The sequence below is a fragment of the Gorilla gorilla genome, chromosome 7, assembly GCF_029281585.2.
Source record: "Gorilla gorilla gorilla isolate KB3781 chromosome 7, NHGRI_mGorGor1-v2.1_pri, whole genome shotgun sequence".
In the NCBI taxonomy this organism is placed as follows: domain Eukaryota; kingdom Metazoa; phylum Chordata; class Mammalia; order Primates; family Hominidae; genus Gorilla; species Gorilla gorilla.
In genome coordinates this window covers 47,854,070-47,861,691 of record NC_073231.2, presented here as the reverse complement: position 1 = coordinate 47,861,691, position 7,622 = coordinate 47,854,070, and the positions used below count along the sequence as shown (strand labels likewise).

Below are 7,622 nucleotides of genomic sequence, written 5' to 3'. Positions count from 1 at the left end.
TCTATTTCGTGCCTGTGAAGGAGCACTGGGGTCAGAAATACGTAAGGCTCAGTGTTATTATTCAAGTTCATTGTCTTTACCGAGCCCTGGAAGTGGGTACAGGTCTAAGTGTTCACCCAGCGGCCTCGCCAAGCGGTAACTTGGCATAGTTTTCCAGCTGGTAAGTTGATAGGCAAAGGAAAGAAAGAAGGGTATGAAGAGCGCCCCCGTGAGAAGCAAGGGTTAAGGTTGCCACGGACCCGGCTTTACCCTGAAACCCAGGAAAGCCGGGTCACTCGGGGCTAGGGACGGCCCCCGAGCGAGCGGGGCTGCAGGTGCCCCGAGGAAAGTCAGATCTTATCTGCGCTCCTAGTTATCTCCGCAGCTCCTTCTCCAGGAAAATAATCCTGGCACCACCACTCAGGAGCCATCTGTCTTCGCCCCAGTTCCCCGGGGTCGAGCAGTCAGCCCAGGGTCAGGGTCCTGCTGTGGGCGGGCGGGAGGACAGCCCTGCAGTTGGAAGCAGAAGGGCCGAGGGAATCCCGCGAAGCCGCCGGAGCGCGTCGCGGCGGGGCGTCCCGGGGCTTTCCCGGCCCCGGGTGCGCGGCAGCCGCGGGGGCTGCGTCCCTCTAGTCCAGTGCAGCCGGGTGGGAGCTGCAGAGCGAAGCAGGTGGGTGTGGAGCCAGGCCTGGGGCAGCAGGAGCGGCTGGCGCGCGGAAGCTGAGGGAGGAACCCCGCCGAGGTGTGGGCGGTGCCTGCCCGCGCCCCAGCCGCGCCCTGGGCACCAGAGCGCTGTCCCCGGCCGAGCGCACAGCTCCGGCGCCGCGAGGCAGAGCCCCGGCGTCCCCGGCGGTGCGCCGCCGGCTCGCGCAGCCCAGCCATCCCGCCCCGCCGCCCACCTTGACAGCCGGGAGCGCTGAGGAGGAAGAGGGGGAGGGGGAGGAGGAAGAGAAGGCGGCGGCCGCTCCAGCCCGCGGGTGCGCGGAGCGCGGGAGGAGGCGGAGCGGGAGGCTGGGGTGGCCGCAGCCCTGTGTGCGCGCCGGGCCGGCTAGCTGCGGGGCGGGGGAGCGGCGCCCCAGAGCGCCCCGCCTAGCCTCCCGCGCGCAGCCTCTACCCTGCTCCGCCACAGACACACACCCACCAAGCACCCACCGCCCTCCGCCCTCCGCCCTCCGCCCTCCGCCCCCGCCCCCGCGGCCGCCGCCGCCGCCGCCGCTGCGCCTCGGGCAGCCCCAGCGAGCGGCAACTCCCGGGCTGGCGCGGCTCGCTTTCTGGCTCCTTCCGCGCGGCGAGCTCAGCCCCGCTCGATTTTTCCTCTTCTGTTCCAGCCCTCTCTTGTCTGGGTGGCTGTGGCGGCGGCAGGGGGATGGGGACCCCGCGTGGGGAAGGGGGTGAAGATCGATGAAGATTATTGTTCTTTTAAAGGATGCCTTAGCTTCCTCCCGCCGCCTCTCCTCTGAGCCTTCCTACTAGAGACCGTGAACCAGAGTCAGGGATGTAAAGACAGGGGGAAAGCACGCCAGGAGCTCCAGCCAGCCGGGGAGACCCTCCTCTCTGTGGCGGGGAGGGGGATTTCCAGCGACAGATCATTGGCGAAGGGGATCGTCGCGGGGAGAGGCTCCCCGGAGGGAGCGGGGAATCCCACAGCCCTTTGTGGTGCCCGAGCCCGTGCCGCCTGCTGAGCGGGGTCTGTGGGAGCTAGGTAAGTGGCGGGGGCATTGCTGCTCCCCGAAGGGGGTCTTCCTTTAAGAATGAATCATCGCGGCAGCCTAGCCAGACTTGAGTTGCTAAAGGAATTGGAAACTGCCATATGGCGCCCAGTGGACTTACACACAAAGCTGACTTAGCCCTGAGAGGGTTTTTAATGTCAGGCTCCTTCCCGGTGGGGAAGGCGCTCAAGTATTAGCCCCTGAAAAGCTTCCCAGCAGCCTGACTGGGAAGGGATGGGGATGTTATTTCTAGGAGCCGAGCTCTTGTTGCCTTCCGTCCATTTGTTGGTAAATGCCACACTCACATGCACACACTTGTGGGACTGGATTTAGGGAGTGTGATGTCTCTGATGTATGAACGATCCTCAGAACACAGACATGCGTGCATTTTATTCTTCAAGCGGTGCGCGGTCTCCGTTCTGTAGCACGATTCCTGAGAGGGAGAACGGGTCTCTAAGGAAAGAGCTTCATGGCTGTTTCCAACACACTCTGCTAGGGGACTTGGGAATACGTTTGCCCTGAATAGCACCAAAAGACATCGACCATTTGCCTCATCATTTGCTCCCGATGCTTAATGATCCTCTTCAAAATAGTATGCCGCCATCCATTTTCTCGAGTTGTGAGCATTTATGCGTATTCATTCATAAAAACTGTCAGTGTGCAATATGCATAAACATGCCATTTATGCAACATTTATGACTGCACATGTGTTTCAACAATAAGTAATAATGCATACAAGATTACATTGAAAAAAATTTAGTATGCACATACACTGGGTTAATTCCGCGCAGGTTCAACATTCCTTCTAATCAAGTTGTGTAGTAATGTCAAGATTTTAAATATCGCATCACATTTTCATTTTTGCATTGATTAATTTTTTTATTTTGTTGGGAATCTGATTTTTTGAAACTGAGGGAAAGGAAGAGTAAGCATTTTATTGTTATTGTTGTTAAATGTGTAGTATAGTGTGGGACGGAAGTCTCTCGGTTTATTTACCAATGAACAGCAATCAATATATTACATTTCATAGGACAAGCGAGAGATAGATTTCGGTCAGAAATCTTTTCTTACCTGTCAGTGCTGAATAACTTACAGGAAAGATTTTGTAAAAGAGGGTAACATTCTAAAGTTACATATAAAGAAAATAAAGTTTTGTTTTATCTATTTCACTCTTAAGGGGCATGTGTGTGTGTCAATAAATATAAAGTTGTCCAAAGCTTAACGTAATACATGAATAAAACCCATCTAGACTAGACATCTAGGCTAGAGAGTTCTTTGTTCTTAAATTAACTCAAACAGTTTAGTAATTTGGCACATTACACATGTGTATGCGCATTTAATTGCTGTTTGAGGTGGTGTTTTGAATTTAAGGGCATGGATAAAGTGCTTACTAGTGTGATTGCATGGACTCTCTGAAAATACTGAAGGTCCAACGTAGAAATAACTTTCTTCCCCACTGAAGGAAAAGTATCCTTATCACCTAGAAGAGTTAATATGCTTCCACAAAGTAAATACCATAATCCCCTCCCTCTTGCCTTCAGGTTTAGAACAATTGTTTATCGCAAATAGAATTCTGTCTAATGTACCCTTCTTCCTTTTCTGGCACTACTCAGACTTTTGGAGAAAGAACTTGGCAGTTCTGTTTGTTTTCTTGCTCCTTTAACCTTCACCTTTCCCTCTCCATGTTAGTGTTCTCAAATCTCCCTCATACACAAACCCACACGTATCGACTCCAGAAAAATCACCCTCCTGCCTGCCACTTTGAGAGTTCTCATCTCACATCTTTCTTTTCTATTGCCTCTCTTTTCTTTTCTTCTGTTTTTCCAAATAGAATCAATCCATGCATCAGTTGAAACTATTTTGCATTTCACTGTTCTCCAAGTCCAACAATTCAACTTTCCAAGCATACATATTTACTGAATATTCAGAGGAGTTAGTAGAAATTATTACTTTATCCATTCTCTTCTGTTTGGCTTTTAAAACTTCATTGTTTAGGCAATAGGGCAACTTCCTGCCTTTTTAACACTCACTATGATAATAAAAGTGAGATTGCTAGAATAACGAAATGGCAGGGTATGGTTTCGGTCACGTTTCTCAACTTAAGAGTGTGTCTGTCCACGTGTTTTATATACCTGCCTGCATGTCTACAAATGTGCAAGTCTGCAGAGCATCTTCGTTAAACGTTGAAAAATATTTTTTCTTGAATGCGTATCTGGCATTCTTATATGGTAGAGAGATCAGTATATGTGTATAACATATTGTGAAAGTAGACCCAAATCTAGGAAACCTATAAGATATATTTCATTCTGCCCTAATGCATTTTTTTCTTCATAAAGAACTAATTAGTTCCTTTAAAACTTGCTATATCTTAAAGACTAATTCCAAAGGAAGATTCTTAACGTTGATAGGAAATCTCATGCATATTTTAAGGAAAATATATAAAGGTAAGATATTCTGCTTATTTCAAAATGTAATTGTTTGAGATTTGTTTATATTCTTCAGATTGATTTTGCATAAAATCGTGATTTCTATTATTTTCACAGAAGCTTCAGACAGGTGGACAATACAAAGGCATTATGTGTGATTTCTTTTTTAGCCCAGAGTTTTGTTGTTGATGTTGTTGTTGTTTGTTTTTTTTAAGGCTAGAGATTATGGCCTTGTTACTCCCCAAGTGATAGAATAAACTTTATAGAGCAGAGCAGCATTAGATTTTTTAGTCACATTCTACAAGTATCTTTATAGCCTAGATCTGTAGGCCGTTGTGTTTCATTGCTTATTTCCTCCTTGTGCTTCTTAAATATGTATTCCCACCAACTCTTTACTGCAAGTACGGGTTGTGAGGCAGAAAGCCATGTGTGTGAGACGAGTAATCCCTTGACTTGTGTAAGCCAAACCCTCTTATATTATCTTAAAAAGTGCGTATTCCTATAGGTTGGATTTTAACTATCTTTGCTATCTGATTTGATGTCCCATAGCCACTCGTTGACTCATTCATTGATTCATTTATTACTTACTAAATATATATATATAAGGAGAAGAGTGCTTGAATAGAATATAACAAATGTAAAAAATATAGAAGCTAGGCCCTGCTCCCAAGAATATTCTAGGGGGAAAAAACCTTGAAAAACTAATTGAAAAATCAGTTATAGTTCAAAATGAAAGATCTCTTTTATACAGAAATGCACTTAATAATTTTATACTTAGCAAATTAATTAAGACAAATCCATGAAGAGGATCATGAAAATTTTCACAAACTATGCATTTGGCAGTTGTTATAAAACAATAAAAATAATAGTAATAATAATTTCATTAAAATATTTAATTTTAAATGTAGAGTATTATGATTATAAGTAATACTATTTATTTTATTGACGTATATAAAATAAAGTTATTATTGTAGCACTTACTTGAGGCACATACTGTTTTAAGCATTTTACAAATATTATTTTCATTCTTACAACCACCCTATGGTGTAGCTGTCAGAAATGCCCTTTATTATATAGACATGAAAACTAACGTTCAGAGACTTTTCTTAACTTGTCTAAAGTCATATAGGAAATAAATGGTAAAGTCAAGCTTGAACCTAGGCGCTCTGGCTTCACTTAACCACTATGATATTCAGAAGTGTTAAAAACGAGCCCAGGCAGAACAAGAAAAAATGCTTGCAGTTCCTAGATTTATTTGGAACTGTATCTTCTCACTCACCAAAGGATGCCCTGCTTATTAGTACAGGAGGATGCTTGAAAAAGGCCAAAAGTAAGAGAAAACCCCCATATTTTCAACATGAATTTGAAATAAGAAGGTAGTTTAGATTTTTATAATGTAGGTGGGATTTTATCAGAATGCTAACACATTAGAAACTACTAGCTTTACAGCGACCACAGAAAATGAGGCTGGCTGATGCAGATGATCTCATTGGTCAGTTTATTTTCATTTTCAGGTTCTTTAAAAACAAGTTTGTGAATTATTTTGAACATAGTGTTACAAATTTGTTTAATTTAGCTACTTTTAGAATTGTTTTTTAAAAATTATTAGTTCTGAAATATAATTTTTTATGCATGTCCCCATTTTTTTCCCTGTGAAACATAACATGAATATTTCAATAGAAATTAAAATATGGTTACTTAACAGATTTACATACTAGTATAGTCTCTAGAATGCATTTATTTTATTAAGTGCAGAGTTCTATGATAACATTATGAAAACATAAATTGAGATTTTCATCAAGAAAAGTTTATATATTTGAAGAAAAGTTTTTTCTAAATAGCTACAACTTCTGTTTATGTGAACAATGTCATCCAGATTAAATTTGAAAGCTAAAATGATTAAATATTGCCTGCAGGAAGCCATAGAATCAAATATTTAGACATATCCTCATGATTGACATTTTAATTTTTCACACAATTATTAGGTCTTACAGGTTCAATCACATTGTATAGCCAACCTTGAACCTACAGTTGGCTTATTAGATAAAATTTCATTTTAAAAATTTGGGTATTTTAGAACTTGTATACATTTCCTTATAAAAATAGTACTTTAAATGATGTTTAGGTCCTCAGACCGATCCACCAAAGCCCTTTTAATAACTAATATACCTGAAGTACAGTACTTTTAGTATTAAAAAAAACCCACAGCCAACTTAAAAATTAAAAATTAAAAATTATGTATGGCAATACTCCTGGGGAATCATTTAATTTACATAATGTTTATTGGCTTCCTTTGTGTGAGACTCACTTGAGATACAGAGGTGAATGCAGTACTGCCTAGGCCCACAAGGAGGAGAGAAAATGGAGAGGGTATTTGTACACAAGTAACTGACATCTGGCAGAATGAAGGAAGCGATATAAGACTGATAGAGGCAAAGCACTGGATAATTGATTCAGAGTTCTACCATGAAATCCAGGGACTGCAATCCCTTCAGGGTTCTCATTTGGTAGTTCATCCTAAAGGTATCTACTCAGCTTCTGTGTGCCAAGTCCTAAGCCAGTTATTAGAGACATAAATATGCATAAGACACTATGCACTCACAGCCTACATTTGTAGAGAAATAAATCACAACCAAATATTATAAATGCTATTGATAGAGTGGGATGGCAATTCAACGGAGTATTGTATGACAGAAGCATCCCAACAGTAAGAAAATACAGTTGCTTTGAATTTCTAAATATATTTAGAGCCACAACGCTCTACTCAGTCAGATCCAATACCCCCTTTTTATAAGCAGTACTTTGTAATGTCCCCTTTACTTTCCTGAAATAATATTTATAGATAATAAATCATATCTACACATATAACATTTTAAAAAGCAATATAAATTCCCTATCTGTAATAGAAAGAGTAAATAAGAAGAAAGCAACTTAAGATAAAATAGTAGGCTTATCAATATGTGTATGCTCAGATATAACTACACTAAAAGATGTACTAAAATAGATGCTTGCTACTTAAAATGCCTAAGTTTGGATAAGGAGATAAGTTCAGATAAGATTAGAAGATAAACTGGCATAAGATGATAATATTCAATTGAATATTGGTAACACTTTTATATATTTGGCACTTTGAAATAAGAGCAAAATAAATATATTCATTGAGTGTGACAGCAGCAATTGCAAACAGATGTGGGTGTACTGGATTAATGAATCAGTTAACAGGAGCAGCATGATAGCTGGTGACATAACTTCCCAAAATGGTGAGCAAATCTTGGTGATAGCACCTTCTATCATTCCTAGAAAATTCCTGTGTAAAAACATGCTATGAACAATAGGGCTAGGGTCTAGTCACAGATAACGGTAAGCAAGTTTTTTATTTACATATATGTCTGGTGAGATGTGTAAAAGTTATGGAGGAAGCAGGATTTCCTGCATTCTTGGGCCTTGCCCTTCAAACACTTGACAACTTTAGGAAACTCACTCAAAAGGATCATATTCCTCTCATTCA

The 7,622-nt window shown here is 42.1% G+C and overlaps 1 protein-coding gene across 2 annotated transcripts in view; it reads left to right on the top strand.

The window, feature by feature from the left end:
* Positions 1-493: 493 nt before the first annotated feature.
* Positions 494-7,622, top strand: part of KCNB2 (potassium voltage-gated channel subfamily B member 2) — a 407,231-nt gene continuing 400,102 nt past the window's right edge. The window contains exon 1 of one of the 2 annotated variants that reach the window (XM_055348265.2): positions 494-649. The gene's annotated coding sequence lies outside the window, so the exon portion shown is untranslated. Of the gene's footprint in view, positions 650-983; positions 1,682-7,622 lie in introns of those variants that run through there. The other variant, XM_004047145.4, reaches the window with a different exon arrangement.